General features: G+C 39.7%; 1 long non-coding RNA gene across 1 annotated transcript in view; it reads left to right on the forward strand.

Moving 5' to 3' along the window:
- Positions 1 to 346: 346 nt before the first annotated feature.
- Positions 347 to 18,238, forward strand: part of LOC145532853 (uncharacterized) — a 59,184-nt gene continuing 41,292 nt past the window's right edge. Inside the window, exons 1-2 of the long non-coding RNA XR_014073621.1 lie at positions 347 to 512; positions 13,577 to 13,616. This is a non-coding gene — a long non-coding RNA (uncharacterized LOC145532853). The remainder of the gene's footprint in view (positions 513 to 13,576; positions 13,617 to 18,238) is intronic.

Raw genomic sequence — 18,238 nt, forward strand, 5'->3', positions numbered from 1 at the left:
GGTTCCCTGTGTCATACATCGAACTCCTACTGGCCATCTCTTATATATGGTACATAGAGAACCTGGGCCCTCTGAACTGGCAGCATGGAGTCTTAACCACCGGACCACCAGTATAGGGAAGTCCCCTATACTGGTTTTAATGTGAATTTTTGTTTCACTTGGGTAGATAGGTAGAATTAGAATTGCTGGGTTGTAGAGTAAATGTGTGTTTAATTTTAATGAAACTGCCACACTGGTTTCTAAATTGGGTGGCTGTACATTTTATATTCCCACTAGGAATTGAGAAGAGTTCCATTTGCTCTGCAAAATTCTGATCACTTATATTGTCAGTTAAAAAATCATAGGCAGTGGCAGGGCTAAGATGGCGGAGGAATAGGACGGGGAGACCACTCTCTCCTCCACAAATTTATCGAAAGAACATCTGAACGCTGACCAAACTTCACAAAACTACTTCTGAAGGCTGGCTGAGGACGTCAGGCCTCCACACAGACAGCGCATTATCTTCAAAAGAGGTAGGAGAAATTATAAAAGATAAAAAGAGAGACAAAAGAGTTAGGGACGGAGACCCGTCCCGGGGAGGGAGTCGTAAAAGAGGAGGAATTTCCAAGCACCAGGAAACCCTCTCACCGGCGGGTGTGGGGGAAGATTTCTTATCTCGGAGGGCAACGTAACTGGGAGGAAAAAATAAATAAAATCCACAGATTACGTGCCTAAAGCAACTCCCAGCAAAGAACCCCAGACGCTCGCATCATCCGCCACCAGCAAGTGGGGGCTGAACGGAGAGGAGCGGGCGGCACTGCCTAGGGTAAGGACCGGGCCCGAGTGCCCCGAGGCCAATCTGAGGGAGCTAACGTGAGATAGTAACCTAAACTGTGGGACAGCCAGAGAGAGAGAACTATCCCGCGAAAAGCCCAACTCTAAGGCACTGCCGGCCCGCTCACAGAACAAAGGACTGAGCGATACCAGAGGAGAGCTAGCCGGCTACCGCCCCATCCCCCGCCGGACACAGCGGGCAGGCGGGGCCCGCCAGAGCCGGAAAGGGGCAAACTCGGCTCCAGAGAGGGCACCCCCTACCAAACTGCAAACAGGCTCCCAGTTTCTAAGCAAAGACTGCCTGAGATCCCGGAGGGTCGCCAGCCGCCGGGAGGGTTGCAGCCAGAGACCAGCTCCCCAGAACAGACACAAAGCACACCGGAGCCGGGCGCGCCCGTAAACCGAGGCGGGGACCAGGGAGGTCATAAGCCGCACCGCCCCAACAGGGGAGAGCGCGCTCGCCAAACTCCTGGCCGCCTGAGCAGCTCCGACCGGGAACGGCACAAGCCGCGGGCGAAACCGAGTCTGCGCCTTTGTGGAGTAACTGGGAGCCTGAACCTGAGCGGCTTAGACCTGGGAAGTGCACGCAGCTCAGGGCCCGCTCCCCGGCTGAGTAACCTGAAGCCTGAGCAGGGTAGACGGGGAAAGCACACACGCCGTGAGCGGGGGCGAACCCAGTGCGGCCGAGACACTGCGAGCTTACCACACACACGCCAGATTTGCAGTGTTCCTTCCTCCCCACAGCACGATTGAACAAGCGAACCTAAAGAGATCACCTCCACCGCTTTGTTGCGGGGCGGAAATTAGATACTGAAGAGATCTCCAAACAGAAGCCAAATAAACAGAGGGAAGCGCTTTGGAAGGGACAGGCCAACAGATTAAAATCCCGGTAGTTAATACCGACTGCATTGAAAAGGACCTATAGATCTTGAAAAGTATAAGCAGGAATAAGGATCTATCTGAAACTGAGCAGATCCCACACTGCTCACAACAGCTCCAGAGAAAGTCCGGGATATATATTTTTTTACTATTATTATTTTTTTTTTTTTTAATTTTTTTTTTTAATTAAAAAAATTTTTTTTTCTCTTCCTTCCTTTTTCTTCAAGTCCTCTATTACACCTTTAACTTTCATTTTCATAACCCACTATTAACTTGCAAAAAAAAAAAACCCTATTTTTGAAGCAAACTACATACATATATCTTATACCTTTTGTGTTTTCTTTTTTTAATGTTTTTTTTCCTGTTTTACTTTTTTTTACTGTTTCCTTTTTTTTACTGTTTTACTGTATTTTTTTCTTTTTACACTGTTTCCTTTTTTCTTTTTTTTTATATTGTAAGTTTTATAAGAGTCTAACCTCTACTCTAGATTTTTAATCTTTGTTTTACATATTTGATATCAATTTTGTACATTTAAGAACCCAATCTTTAGGACCCATTTTTACTCAGGAGTGTGATCACTGGCCTGATTACTCTCTCCCCCTATTGATGCTCTTTCTTCTCCCCCAGGGAACCTCTATCTCCCACCCTCCTCCTTCTCTTCTCAACCCAATTCTGTGAATCTCTGAGGGTGTTCTGGGTACCGGAGAACACTTCAGGAACAGGATACTGCCCAGATCTCTCTCTCCCCTCTTGATTCCTCCCTTTCTACTCATGCTCACCTCTATTACCTTCCTCCCCCCTCTCTATGTATCTCTGTGAACCACTCTGAGGGTTCCAAACTGTGGAAAGCACAGAGGGAAGTGCTTACTGGCTAGATTGCTCTCTCCACATTTGAATTCCCCTCTTCCCCTCCTGGTCACCTCAACCCCCCCCCCATCTCTCCATGTAACTCAGTGAACCTTTCTGGGTATCCCTCACTGTGGAGAATCTTTTCACCATTAACCTAAAAGTTTTATTATTGAGGCTGTATGGAAGGAGAAGTCTTGAGGCTACTGCAAGAATAAGACTGAAAGCCAGGGGAAACATTAATTAATAAGAGACCATCCAATAGCTTCCATATATACACTGAAACCAAGCTCCACCTAAGAGTCAATAAGTTCCAGAGCAAGACATACCACGCAAATTCTCCAGCAACGCAGGAACATAGACCTGAGCATCAATATACAGGCTGCCCAGAGGCACACCAAATCCATAGACATCTCAAAAATTAATACTGGTCACTCCATTGCACTCTAGAGAGCAGAAATCCAGCTCCACCCACCAGAACACCGACATAAGCTCCCCCAACCAGGAAGCCTTGACAAGCCACCTGTCCAACCCCAACCACAGTGAGGAACCTCCACAATAAAGAGGAACTTCATACTACCAGAATACAGAAGGGCCACGCCTAACACAGCAATCTAAACAAGATGAAAAGACAGAGAAATACTCAGCAAGTAAAGGAAAATGAGAAATGCCCACCAAGCCAAACAAAAGAGGAGGAGATAGGGAATCTATCTGAAAAAGAATTTAGAATAATGATAATAAAAATGATCCAAAATCTTGAAAGCAAAATGGAGTTACAGATAAATAGCCTGGAGACAAAGATTGAGAAGATGCAAGAAATGTTTATCAAGGACTTAGAAGAAATAAAAAGGAGTCAATATAGAATGAATAATGAAATAAAGGAGATAAAAGACACTCTGGAGGGAACCAACAGTAGAATAACGGAGGCAGAAGATAGGATAAGTGAGGTAGAAGATAGAATGATGGAAATAAACGAAGCAGAGAGGAAAAAAGAAAAAAGAATCAAAAGAAATGAGGAAAACCTCCGGGACCTCTGGGACAATATGAAACGCCCTAACATTCGAATCATAGGAGTCCCAGAAGAAGAAGATAAAAGGAAAGGCCATGAAAAAATACTCGAGGAGATAATAGTTGAAAATTTCCCTAAAATGAGGAAAGAAATAGTCACAGAAGTCCAAGAAACCCAGAGAGTTCCAAACAGGATAAACCCAAGGCGAAACACCCCAAGACACATATTAATCAAATTAACAAAGATCAAACACAAAGAACAAATATTAAAAGCAGCAAGGGAAAAACAACAAATAACACACAAGGGGATCCCCATAAGGATAACAGCTGATCTTTCAATAGAAACCCTTCAGGCTAGAAGGGAAAGGCAGGGCATACTTAAAGTAATGAAAGAGAATAATCTACAACCCAGATTACTGTACCCAGCAAGGATCTCATTCAGATATGAAGGAGAATTCAAAAGCTTTACAGACAAGCAAGAGCTGAGGGAATTCAGCACCACCAAACCAGCTCTCCAACAAATGCTAAAGGATCTTCTCTAAACAGGAAACACAGAAAGGATGTTTCAACACGAACTCAAAACAACAAAGTAAATGGCAGCGGGATCATACTTATCAATAATTACCTTAAATGTAAATGGGTTGAATGCCCCAACCAAAAGACAAAGGCTTGCTGAATGGATACAAAAACAAGACCCCTATATATGCTGTCTGCAAGAGATCCACCTCAAAACTAGGGACACACACAGGCTGAAAGTGAAAGGATGGAAAAACATATTTCATGCAAACGGAGACCAAAAGAAAGCAGGAGTCGCAATACTCATTTCAGATAAAATAGACTTTAAAATAAAGGATGTGAAAAGGGACAAAGAAGGACACTACATAAAGATCAAAGGATCAATCCAAGAAGAAGACGTAACAATCATAAATATATATGCACCCAACATAGGAGCACCACAATATATAAGGCAAATACTAACAAGTATGAAAGGGGAAATTAACAATAACACAATAATAGTGGGAGACTTTAATACTCCACTCACTCATATGGATAGATCAACTAAACAGAAAATTAACAAGGAAACACAAACTTTAAATGATACAATAGACAAATTAGATTTAATTGATATTTACAGGAGTTTCCACCCCAAAACAATCAATTTTACCTTTTTCTCAAGTGCACATGGAACTTTCTCCAGGATAGATCACATCCTGGGCCATAAATCTAGCCTTGGTAAATTCAAAAAAATTGAAATCATCCCGGCCATCTTCTCTGACCACAATGCTGTAAGATTAGACCTCAATTACAGGAAAAAAACTATTAAAAATTCCAACATACGGAGGCTAAACAACACGCTTCTGAATAACCAACAAATCACAGAAGAAATCAAAAAAGAAATAAAATTATGCATAGAAACGAATGAAAATGAAAACACAACAACCCAAAACCTATGGGACACTGTAAAAGCAATACTAAGGGGGAGGTTCATAGCAATACAGGCGTACCTCAAGAAACAAGAAAAAAATCAAATAAATCAACTAACTCTACACCTAAAGCAACTAGAGAAGGAAGAAATGAAAAACCCCAGGGTCAGTAGAAGGAAAGAAATCTTAAAAATTAGGGCAGAAATAAATGCAAAAGAAACAAAAGAGACCATAGCAAAAATCAACAAAACTAAAAGCTGGTTTTTCGAGAAGATAAACAAAATTGACAAGCCATTAGCCAGACTCATCAAGAAACAAAGGGAGAAGAATCAGATCAACAAAATTAGAAATGAAAATGGAGAGATCACAACAGACTCCACAGAAATACAAAGGATCATAAGAGACTACTACCAACAGCTATATGCCAATAAAATGGACAACTTGGAAGAAATGGACAAATTCTTAGAAAAGTATAACTTTCCAAAACTGAACCAGGAAGAAATAGAAGATCTTAACAGACCCATCACAAGCACGGAAATCGAAACTGTAATCAGAAATCTTCCAGCAAACAAAAGCCCAGGACCAGACGGCTTCACAGTGGAATTCTACCAAAAATTTAGAGAAGAGCTAACACCTATCCTACTCAAACTCTTCCAGAAAATTGCAGAAGATGGTAAACTTCCAAACTCATTCTATGAGGCCACCATCACCCTAATTCCAAAACCAGACAAAGATGTCACAAAAAAGGAAAACTACAGGCCAATATCACTGATGAACATAGATGCAAAAACCCTTAATAAAATTCTAGCAAACAGAATCCAACATCATATTAAAAAGATCATACATCATGACCAAGTGGGCTTTATCCCAGGAATGCAAGGATTTTTTAACATCCGCAAATCAATCAATGTAATACACCACATTAACAAAATGAAAGAAAAAAACCATATGGTTATCTCAATAGATGCAGAAAAAGCCTTTGACAAAATTCAGCATCCATTTATGATAAAAACCCTCCAGAAAGCAGGAATAGAAGGAACATATCTCAACATAATAAAAGCTATATATGACAAACCCACAGCAAACATTATCCTCAATGGTGAAAAATTGAAAGCATTTCCCCTAAAGTCAGGAACAAGGCAAGGATGCCCACTTTCACCACTACTATTCAACATAGTTTTGGAAGTTTTGGCCACAGCAATCAGAGCTGAAAAAGAAATAAAAGGAATACAGATAGGAAAAGAAGAAGTAAAACTCTCACTGTTTGCAGATGACATGATCCTCTACATAGAAAACCCTAAAGACTCTACCAGAAAATTACTAGAGTTGATCAATGAATATAGTAAAGTTGCAGGATATAAAATTAACACACAGAAATCCCTTGCATTCCTATACTCCAATAATGAGAAAACAGAAAGAGAAATTAAGGAAACAATACCATTCACCATTGCAACAAAAAGAATAAAATACTTAGGTATATATCTATCTAAAGAAACAAAAGACTTATATATAGAAAACTATAAAACACTGATGAAAGAAATCAAAGAGGACACAAACAGATGGAGAAATATACCGTGTTCATGGATTGGAAGAATTAATATAATGAAAATGAGTATACTACCCAAAGCAATCTATAGATTCAATGCAATCCCTATCAAGCTACCAATGGTATTTTTCACAGAACTAGAACAAATCATCTCACAATTTGTATGGAAATATAAGAAACCTCGAATAGCCAAAGCAATCTTGAGGAAGAAGAATGGAACTGGAGGAATCAACCTGCATGACTTCAGGCTCTACTACAAAGCCACAGTCATCAAGACAGTATGGTACTGGCACAAAGATAGAAATATAGATCAATGGAACAAAATAGAAAGCCCAGAGATAAACCCACGCACATATGGACACCTTATCTTCGACAAAGGAGGCAAGAATATACAATGGAGAAAAGACAATCTCTTTAACAAGTGGTGCTGGGAAAACTGGTCAACCACTTGTAAAAGAATGAAACTAGAACACTTCCTAACACCGTACACAAAAATAAACTCAAAATGGATTAAAGATCTAAACGTAAGACCAGAAACTATAAAACTCCTAGAGGAAAACATAGGCAAAACACTCTCCGACATAAATCACAGCAGGATCCTCCATGACCCACCTCCCAGAATATTGGAAATAAAAGCAAAAATAAACAAATGGGACCTAATTAAAATTAAAAGCTTTTGCACAACAAAGGAAACTATAAGCAAGGTGAAAAGACAGCCTTCAGAATGGGAGAAAATAATAGCAAATGAAGCTACAGACAAACAATTAATCTCAAAAATATACAAGCAACTTCTGCAGCTGAATTCCAGAAAAATAAACGACCCAATCAAAAAATGGGCCAAAGAACTAAACAGACATTTCTCCAAAGAAGACATACAGATGGCTAACAAACACATGAAAAGATGCTCAACATCACTCATTATTAGAGAAATGCAAATCAAAACCACAATGAGGTATCATTTCACACCAGTCAGAATGGCTGCTATCCAAAAGTCTACAAGCAATAAATGCTGGAGAGGGTGTGGAGAAAAGGGAACCCTCTTACACTGTTGGTGGGAATGCAAACTAGTACAACCACTATGGAGAACAGTGTGGAGATTCCTTAAAAAACTGGGAATAGAACTGCCATATGACCCAGCAATCCCCCTGCTGGGCATATATACCGAGGAAACCAGAATTGAAAGAGACGCGTGTACCCCAATGTTCATCGCAGCACTGTTTACAATAGCCAGGACATGGAAGCAACCTAGATGTCCATCAGCAGACGAATGGATAAGGAAGCTGTGGTACATATACACAATGGAATATTACTCAGCCGTTAAAAAAAATACATTTGAATCGGTTCTACTGAGATGGATGAAACTGGAGCCCATTATACAGAGTGAAGTAAGCCAGAAAGAAAAACAACAATACAGTATACTAATGCATATATATGGAATTTGAAAGATGGCAATGATAACCCTATATGCGAGACAGAATAAGAGACACAGATGCATAGAACAATTTTATGGACTCTGAGGGAGAAGGTGAGGGTGGGACGTTCTGGGAGAATAGCATTGAAACATGTATATTATCATATGTGAAACAGAACACCATTCCATGTTCGATGCATGAGACAAGGGCTCAGGGCCGGGGCAATGGGATGACCCAGAGGGATGGGATGGGGAGGGAGGTGGGTGGGGGGTCCAGGAAGGGGAACACATGTAAACCCATGGCTGATTCATGTCAATGTATGGCAAAAACTATTACAATATTGTAAAGTAATTAGCCCCCAACTAAAATAAATAAATTTATTAAAAAAAAAAATCATAGGCATTCTATAGGTGTTTAGTGGTACTGCATTATGGTTTTGATTTTCATGTCCTTAATAACTAATCGGAGAAGGCACTGGCGACCCATTCCAGTACTCTTGCCTGGAAAATCCCATGGACGGAGGAGCCTGGTAGGCTGCAGTCCATGGGGTTGTGAAGAGTCGGACACGACTGAGCGACTTCACTTTCCCTTTTCCCTTTCATGCATTGGAGAAGGAAATGGCAACCCATTCCATTGTTCTTGCCTGCAGAACCCTAGGGACGGGGAAGCCTGGTGGGCTGCCATCTATGGGGTCGCACAGAGTGGGACACAACTGAAGCACCTTAGCAGCAGCAGCATAAGCATAACTAATCAGGGATACTCACCATTTTAAGTAGAGGGAGGTGGCTCAGAGGTTAAAGCGTCTATCCGCAATGAGGGAGACCTGGGTTTGATCCCTGGGTCGGGAAGATCCCCTGGAGAAGGAAATGGCAACCCACTCCAGTATTCTTGCCTGGAGAATCCCTTGGAGCGAGGAGCCTGGTAGGCTACAGTCCACGGGGTCGCGAAGAGTCAGACACGACTGAGCGACTTCCCTTTCTTTCACTTTACCATTTTAACTTGTTTTTAATTGGAGGATCAGTTATGGAACCCAGCCTCTACTGTCAGAAGATGGAACTGCATGCTACATATGACTCCTTTAGAAAAATTTATCATGATATAACCATTAATATTTCAATTCTTGTTTAACAATTATCCCTTAATCACTATGTAGCTCAGGGTCTAAAGGTGTTTTTACAAGCTGATGGAGACTTTATAAACACAAAACACACCAGAAAATACTGAAAAAAATTTGCTTTGATGGTATTGAATAATCTGAAGTCTGCTTGAAATGAAATGGCAATGAAACCAAAGTTGAAAATCGAAGAAGAGCTTATATTGCACTGTTTCTTAACAGTTCACATTAGAAATTGTACCTGCATTTCAAAATGATCTCTAAATTACACAAGGCAAAATTTGGTAGCTGTGAAGAAAATCTTCTGAGACAGGGCAATAATAAAAGAAAGAGGAACAATTCATTTCTTTTCTCTAGGTTGGTGAAATTATATTTCAGAAATGACAGAACTTACAGATAGAAAGCTTTAACTTTCTTATTATTCAGCTCATGCCAATTTTAAATCTGTGTTTGATAGACATGTTATTCTCAATATCTTGGAATTTGTTACCTAGAAAGACTTCATAATCATTTTACTTTATTTTATAGAACTTTTGAATTTCAGATATTGTGGTGGTGTTAATCAAGTTTCAGCTTTAGTATTATAATGTGTATTGGCCACCATCTTTTCTTCTGCTTATGTATGACAATTTTAGCTGCTTCCCAAATCTCCCAGGGGAATAACTGTACTCATAGCTTACAGAATTGATCATGCACACACATACTCACACAAACACATATGTCAATGAAATATACATTGTTGATTTTTAGCTCTAAAAGATTAATGTAAGCATTTTAATGAACTAATTTATATGCTTATGTTATTTTGTTATTGTTATCAATGTCCTAAATATGTTTGTTTGATATTTGTTAATAAAGATGAAGATCTTGAAGTCATACCTTATTATGTATCATCCTGAAAGAGATTCTTGCTTTTCTTGAATAAAACATTACTTAGTTTTCACTTCTTGTAATGCACTTTAGTTTGTTAGTTGTGCATTTATATTTTAGACATATGGTAATTTTATATGAGGCTCTATTTCTGAAAAACAGTATTATTTTAATAAGCTTTCCTCTACATCTCTAAACAAAAAATAATGTGGAAGACTGAGGGCAGTGCTTGATATTAGAGAATGAGCATAGATTTTTGCGTATAATTTCTTTACAATGTTATTTTGGTCTCTGTTGTACAACGAAGTGGATCAACTATATGTACACGTATATCCTGTCCCTCCTGAACCTCCCTCCCACTATCCCCACCCCCCTGCTGACTCACCATCTACGTCATCAAAGAGCACTATGCTGAGCTCCCTGTGCTATACAGCAGGTTCCCACTAGCTATCTATTTTACACATGGTAGTGAATTTATGTCAATCCTAATCTCCCAGTTCGTCCCACACATCCCCTTCCCTCACTGTGTCCACATGTCCTTTACTTCTCCATCTCCATTCCTACTGTGTAAATAGCTTCATCTGTACCATTTTACCCCCAGATTCCATATATATATGTGTTAAAATACGGTATTTTGAGATTTGAGCCCTGCTCCCCTGTTTACTAGATGTGTAGCCCCAGAGAAATACTGCATCTCTACAAATTTGAAATAGCCCAAGTGTAAAATGAGTTGACTATTACCTATCAAACAAGATTGTTATTTGTATTGATTAAGTAAAATATGTGTGATGACTGCATCACAGGTACTCAAAAAGTAATCTTTTCTCTTTTGGGGTCAGTTCTGATCATTAGCTCAAGTTTATTTAATTTGTGGGGCAAGAGCTAATGGAGTCTACAACTTATGCTTAAAGCTGTAAAAAAGACTTTATGGCAGTTTTCTAAAGGTTCAGGGTGGGAATGGTAATTTCAGCCTCCCGTTCCTTTCCATTTACTCTCATGGTGTGACAATCAAGGACCAGTGGTGAACTGTGACGAAAGGAACCACCTTAGCTGAGAGGAGACATTCTATCATTTTTTTTTTTTTGTCAAAGAAAATTTGTCAATGAAGGAATGCCAATTGTTTTTGTATTTTGAAAACCTCTGCCCCTGCACAATAAAGACACAGAAAAGGACAGAAATGGCATGGACCTAATAGAAGCAGAAGATATTAAGAAGAGGTGGCAAGAATACACAGAAGAACTGTACAAAAAAGATCTTCACGACCCAGATAATCACAATGGTGTGATCACTCACCTAGAGCCAGACATCCTGGAGTGAGAAGTCAAGTGGGCCTTAGGAAGCATCACTACAAAGCTAGTGGAGGTGAGGGAATTCCAGCTGAGCTATTTCAAATCCTCAAAGATGATGCTATGAAAGTGCTGCACTCGATATGCCAGCAAATTTGGAAAACTCAGCAGTGGCCACAGGACTAGAAGAGGTCAGTTTTCATTTCAATCCCAAAGGCAATGCCAAAGAATGTTCAAACTACCCCACAATTGCACTCATCTCACATGCTAGCAAAGTAATGCTCAAAATTCTCCAAGCTAGGCTTCAACAGTACATGAACTGAGAACTTCCACATGTCCAAGCTGGATTTAGAAAAGGCAGAGGAAGCAGAGATCAAATTGCCAATATCCATTAGTTCATAGAAAAAGCAAGAGAATTCCAGAAAAGCATCTACTTCTGCTTCATTGACTATGCTAAAGTCTTTGTGTGGATCACAACAAGCTGTGGAAAATTCTTCAAGAGATGGGAAATCCAGACCACCTGACCTGCCTCCTGCAAAACCTATCAAGAAGCAACAGTTAGAACTGAACATGGAACAACGAACTGGCTCCATATTGGGAAAGGAACACATCAAGGCTGTATATTGTCACCCTGTTTATTTAACTTCTATGCAGAGTACATCATGTGAAATGCTGGGCTGCATGAAGCACAAGCCAGAATCAAGATTGCTGGGAGAAATATCAATAACCTCAAACATGCAGATGACACCACCCTTATGGCGAAAAGTGAAGAGGAACTAAAGAGCCTCTTGATGAAGGTGAAAGAGGAGAGTGAAAAAACTGGCTTAAAACTCAACATTCAAAACACTAAGATCATGGCATCCACTCCCATCACTTCATGGCAAATAGATGGGGAAACAGTGGAAACAGTGACAGACTTTATGTTTTTGTGCTTCAAAATCACTGCAGATGGTGACTGCAGCCATGAAATTAAAAGACGCTTGCTCCTTGGAAGGAAAGTTATGACCAACCTAGATAGCATATTAAAAAGCAGAGACTGCCGACAAAAGTCCATCTAGTCAAAGCTATGGTGTTTCCAGTAGTCACGTATGGATGTGAGAGTTGGACCATAAAGAAAGCTGAGCGCCAAAGAATTGATGCTTTTGAACTGTGGTTTTGGAGAAGAGTCTTGAGAATCCATTGGAGTGCAAAGAGATCAAACCAGTCAATCCTAAAGGAAATCAGTCCTCAACATTCATTGGAAGGACTGATGCTGAAGCTGAAGCTCCAATACATTGGCCACTGGATTCGACGAACTGACTCATTGGAAAAGACCCTGATGCTGGGAAAGATTGAAGGCAGGAGGAGAAGGAGATGACAGAGGATGAGATGGTTGGATGGCATCACCGACTCAATGGACATAAGTTAAAGTAAGTTCCGGTGACGGTGATGGACAGAGAAGCCTGGCATGCTACAGTCCATGGGGTCACAAAGAGTTGGACACGACTTAGCGACTGAACAGCAGCTGCCCCTGCAAGATGTCATGCTAGATACTGTATAATATTAAAATGGCAGAGTTCTTATCTCCAAGAAGTTGAGAGACACACAAGTAAGAAAAGAGCTAAACTGAACATAGTAGGAAATGAATTATCAAGAATTTATATTTGTAGTGTTTTTCAAGTCCCTTTAAGATAGGTAATCTCTTAATTTATTTTAACTTTTTTGGCTGTGCCATGCGACATGCAGGATCTTGGTTCCCCGACCAGAAATGGAACCTGTGCTCCACCACATTGAAAGTCCTGAATTTTAATCACTGGACAGCCTGGGAACTCTTGAGATAATCCATTTCTATGGGGGATTTTTTTAAGCAGCTCATTCTTTTCTGTGAACTAAGCCAGAGCATCAAAGAGCTATGCAGTGGTCCATATTATTTTGGTTTCCTTACAAAATTCCATTTAAATTTCTTTTGAAAATGCCCTCTCATAAATAGCATTGTAAGATACATATATTTTTCAATTTATTCTAAGCAGTCAGGAAAGTAGTTGAAGGTATCACTACACACTGAGTAGCCCTTGTAAGGAAAATCCAAAGCACATAGAGGAAATTATAGATTTAAGCATTATTCCTTTTTGGTCATCAAGAAGCTCTAGAATTAATTTGTGGCCAAATTTTTATAACTTTAGTACCTAGAACATCCATACTATGTACTAATGCTTAGTCTTATAGCTTAGGTTTATCTATAGTTTCCTGACCTTGTTTTATATTTTATTCTTTTTTTTTTTTTAATTTATGGGAGTATAGTTGCTTTACAATGTTGTGTTAGTTTCCACTATACAGCAAAGTGAATCTGCTTTATGTTTACATATATCCTCTCTTTTTTGGATTTCCTTCCCATTTAGGTCACCACAGAGCACTGAGTCGAGTTTCCTGTGCTATGCAGTAAGTTCCCATTACTTACCTATTTTATACATAGTATCAGTAGTGTATATACGTCAATCTCAATCTCCCAATTCCTCCCCACCCTTTTTCCCCCTTGGTATCCATAGGTTGTGTTTATGTTTTATTTTTTAGAATTACATTAACTTTGTCAGTTTGTCAATTCTTCATATCCTTTGTGTCTTTGTATATTTGTAAGTAGATAATTCCTCTAAGTAGTATTTCTTTATTATCAACCTTCTGGCAATGCTATTTCATTTCTATTTTAATTCCTTAGGGATGTTTTAAAGTTCAGTGTTATATTTTCAGCATATTGAGGAGATTAAGGAGAAAACAAATGGGAAGTGTGCAAAGATCGGAAAGCTTAATAATGGTAGTTATCACAGAAGACAGAGCTATGCATGAAATACTTATTCATGTAAAATGCAAACTATTCTTTATCATTTCAAATAGCCAGACTTTTAAGAAAAAGCTGTTTTTTCCAAAATAAAAATACTATACTTACAAAAAAGAATATTTATGAAGATAGCTTTTAGGTGAACTTCATTTTATCATGTCCCTTAACTATAATTCTTGACTCTTGTATCCCTCACGCTATTCTTTCATCTTACCCATTGCTTGAAGCAAATTTATAGTTATTATTTAGAGTAATCCAAAGTTTATTAATATTTATTCATTTTTATTATGCATCAGGTACTGTGCTAAAGAGGAAAAGGATGATAAAAATTTTCTTAAGTGATCTATCATTGGCTCTTGATGCAGTTAATTACTCTGCTGCCTTTGAAACATTTTCTTTATCCATTTTTCATTCTGTCTTGGATCCCTCCTATCTCAATGTCTTTCCTGTCCAATTTACCTCCCTGGTATTTTTCATTTCCCTGACCTTTGAAATTGGAATGTCCCAGAGCTCCATCCTTGGCCCCTTTCTCCATCTACACCAAAAACCTTGGAAATCTCATGTGGTCTTGTGGTTTACATATTATATAATAAAAATAATTATTGTTATCTTGTGGTTTAAATATTCACCAAATATTATATATTATGTCGTTTAAGTATCTGCAGCCCGAACCTTGCCCCTCACCTGCAGTCTTATGTGTCTGACTGTCTACATGACATTTGTGCTGGGGCTCAGGCTTTACATTTCTTAAACTGAGCTCTCAAGTTCTGCATAGCCTGATTGTGTCAGTCACCTCCAGTGAATATAGATGTAACTCCATCTGTCTAGTTTCTTAGGCCAAAATCTTGGGGTCATCTTTGACTAGTGTCTTAAGTTCTCATCCCAAATTTAACCTATCAGTAAATTCCATTGGTTCACTTTCAAAATAGATCAAAGTTCTGACTGCTTCTACCATTGTTGCCACTCTGATCCAAGTCATCATCGTATTTTATTTGGATTATTGCAGTAGCTTCCTGTGTTAGTCATGACATAATTGCTGTAACAACTTCAAAATTTAAGTGACTTAGTGCAAAAAATATTGATTACTTGCTCACATGACAGTGAGTGGGTGAAGGGGCTCTGATCTGTAATACATGGTCATCCAGGGACCCAAGATTCTTCCTTCTTTCTCTGTGATGTGAAATTCTCTATTGGATTCTCTGCATGTGGCAGCGAATATGGACAGTATATGAGTTTTCTTGCCTGGCTTGGGTGCTCATACATCACTTCTGACTGCTTCCTATTGGCTGGAAGCCAGTTACATGGTCTTATCTAACTGCAAGGGAAGCTAAAAAATTGCAGTGAATGTGTACACTGGAAGGAAATAAAATTAGCTTTGAATATATATAGCAGTCACAGTTAAGCTCATTAAAATGTAAGCATCAAATTGCTTTACTGCTCTAAACTTTCCAATGGTTAACTTCTCACTTGGGAAACCAGTTAAATCCATACATTGGGTTAAGTGGTCTTACATGATCTGGCTATCATTACCTCTTTATTGTCTACTACTCTTTCCCTTGTTCACTCGTCTCCAGTCTGACTTATTTGATGGTCCAGTGATCTACCTCAGGGCGTTTGTACTTGCTGTTTCTTCTACCTTTAATAAGTTTCCTCTAAATATCTGCATGGCCTTCTGCCTTATTGTCTTTGTATTTTGTTCCCAATATTGCTTTCTCAGTGAGTCCCTTCCTGCTCATCCACATTAAAATTGCAATCATCAATCCCAGTACTCCTTATTTTACTTCTTTGCTTAATTTTGTTTTCACAGCTATTACCTTCTGACAGCAACACCTTCAAAACTGTATTGAAAGTGAAAGTGTTAGTTGCTCAGTTGTGTCTGATGCTTTGCAACCCTCATGGACTGTAGCCTATCAGGCTCCTCTGTGCATGGAATTCTCCAGTCAAGAATACTGGAGTGGGTAGCCATTCCCTTCTCCAGGATATCTTCCCGACACAGGTATCAAACCCAGGTCTCCTGCATTGCAGGCAGATTCTTTACCATTTGAGCCACCAGAGAAGCTCTACTATGTATTTTTTGTATTGTCTCTCTCTTCAGACTAGAAGATAAACAGGGTAGGGAATCTTGATTGTTATATTCACTGCCGTATCCTCAGCTCCAAGATTTCTGCTTGGCATTTAGTAGGTACTGAATAATAATTAAAATAATATAATTATGTTAAAATAATTATGATAATAGTAGTGATAATTTGTTGAATGAAAGAATTTACCACTTCCAGGGTCTTTAAAGTGAAAGAGGAGAGTGAAAAAGCTGGCTTAAAGCTCAGCATTCAAAAAACAAAGATCATAGCATCTGGTCTTATCTGTTGCTGCTGCTGCTGCTAAGTCGCTTCAGTCATGTCCGACTCTGTGCGACCCCATACACGGCAGCCCACCAGGCTCCGCCGTCCCCGGGATTCTCCAGGCAAGAATACTGGAGTAGTGGGTTGCCATTTCCTTCTCCAGTGCATGAAAGGGAAAAGTGAAAGTGAAGTCACTCAGTTGTGTCCGACTCTTAGCGACCCCACGGACTGTAGCCTACCAGGCTCCTCCGTCCATGGGATTTTCCAGGCAAGAGTACTGGAGTGGGGTGCCATTGCCTTCTCTGTCTGGTCCTATCACTTCATGGCAAATAGATGGGGAAACAATGGAAACAGTGACAGACTTTATGTTTTTGTGCTTCAAAATCACTGCAGATGGTGACTGCAGCCATGAAATTAAAAGATGCTTGCTCCTTGGAAAAAAAGTTATGACCAACTTAGACAGCATATTAAAAAGCAGAGACATTACTTTGCTGACAAAGGTCCATCTAGTCAAAGCTATGGTTTTTCCAGTAGTCATGTATGGATGTGAGAGTTGGACCATAAAGAAGGCTGAGCATCGAAGAATTGATGCTTTTGAACTGTGTTGTTGGAGAAGACTCTTGAGAGTCCCTTGACTGCAAAGAGATCCACCCAGTCCATCCTAAAGGAAATCAGTCCTGAATATTCATTGGAAGGACTGATGCTGAAGCTGAAGCTCCTGGCCACCTGATGTGAAGAACTGACTCATTGGAAAGGACCCTGATGCTGGGAAAGATTGAAGGTAGGAGGAGAAACAGATGACAGAGGATGAGACGGTTGGATGGCATCACCGACTCGATGAACATGAGTTTGAGCAAGCTTCGGGAGTTGGTGATGGACAGGGAAGCCTGGCATGCTGCAGTCCGTGGGGTCGCAGAGTCAGACACTACTGAGTGACTGAACTGAACTGAAGGACTTTAAAATCAAGTAGGAAGACAGATAACTATATTATCTCCCTACAAGACACAGATACAAGAATTATGGAAACAAAGAAAACTGATTTATTCTGCCTATAAATCCAGAGGCTTTACAATGGGGACAATCTTAGACCTGGGCACTGAAGAATGAGTAAGAACTTTCAGGTCTTAAGAGGCATTCTAAGGGGAAAAAAAAGTAGCACAAACAAGGGCTTGGAAGCAAGAATATTGTGACATTTGGGAAAAACTGAGGAATCTGAGGGATAGACATTTGTGTGCATACTTGAAATGGAGATATTAGGCTAAAATGTTAGGTTAGTCTAAACGTGTTCAGCATTGTAACACATTTTGATTTTACACTGTTGGCAGTGGAGAAACGTGGCAGTCTTTAGAAGCATGATGAATCCAGGTGTGCATGAATGAAAGATAAACTTGGTGAAATGTATAGAAGACTGAGAGCAAGTGGCAGGGAACTTAGTGAGAGGCTCTTCATGACAGAGCAGATGAATAAGCTGATCTAAGACCATTTAACAAGAGCTCGTATGGACAAATCTACTTGGGCACAATGATAGCATCTAAATTGCTCACTTATCTCTAAATGGCAAGGGAAAGAGGTCCACATAAATGTGGTTAATCTTTTAGACCAGAGAGATTGTAGGAACATTGACTTTGTTAAACCTAAGCCTTCTATACATGCATCTATGTGAAAACTGCTTCAAATGTTTTCTGTGGCCATTACAGCAAGGGTCTCAAAGTCTATATCTCAACATATTCTTGTGAAGATATTTTTATTATTATTATTAGCTGCATTGGGTCTTAGTTGTGGCATGCCAGCTCTCCAGTTGCAGAGCAGGGGCTTAGTTGCTCCATGACATGTGGAATCTTAGTTCCCCAGCCAGGGAACTTGAGTTTCCTGCATTGAAAGCTGGATTC

This window comes from Giraffa tippelskirchi, chromosome 13, assembly GCF_054371585.1.
Source record: "Giraffa tippelskirchi isolate mGirTip1 chromosome 13, T2T-mGirTip1v1.2.pri, whole genome shotgun sequence".
In the NCBI taxonomy this organism is placed as follows: Eukaryota; Metazoa; Chordata; class Mammalia; order Artiodactyla; family Giraffidae; genus Giraffa; species Giraffa tippelskirchi.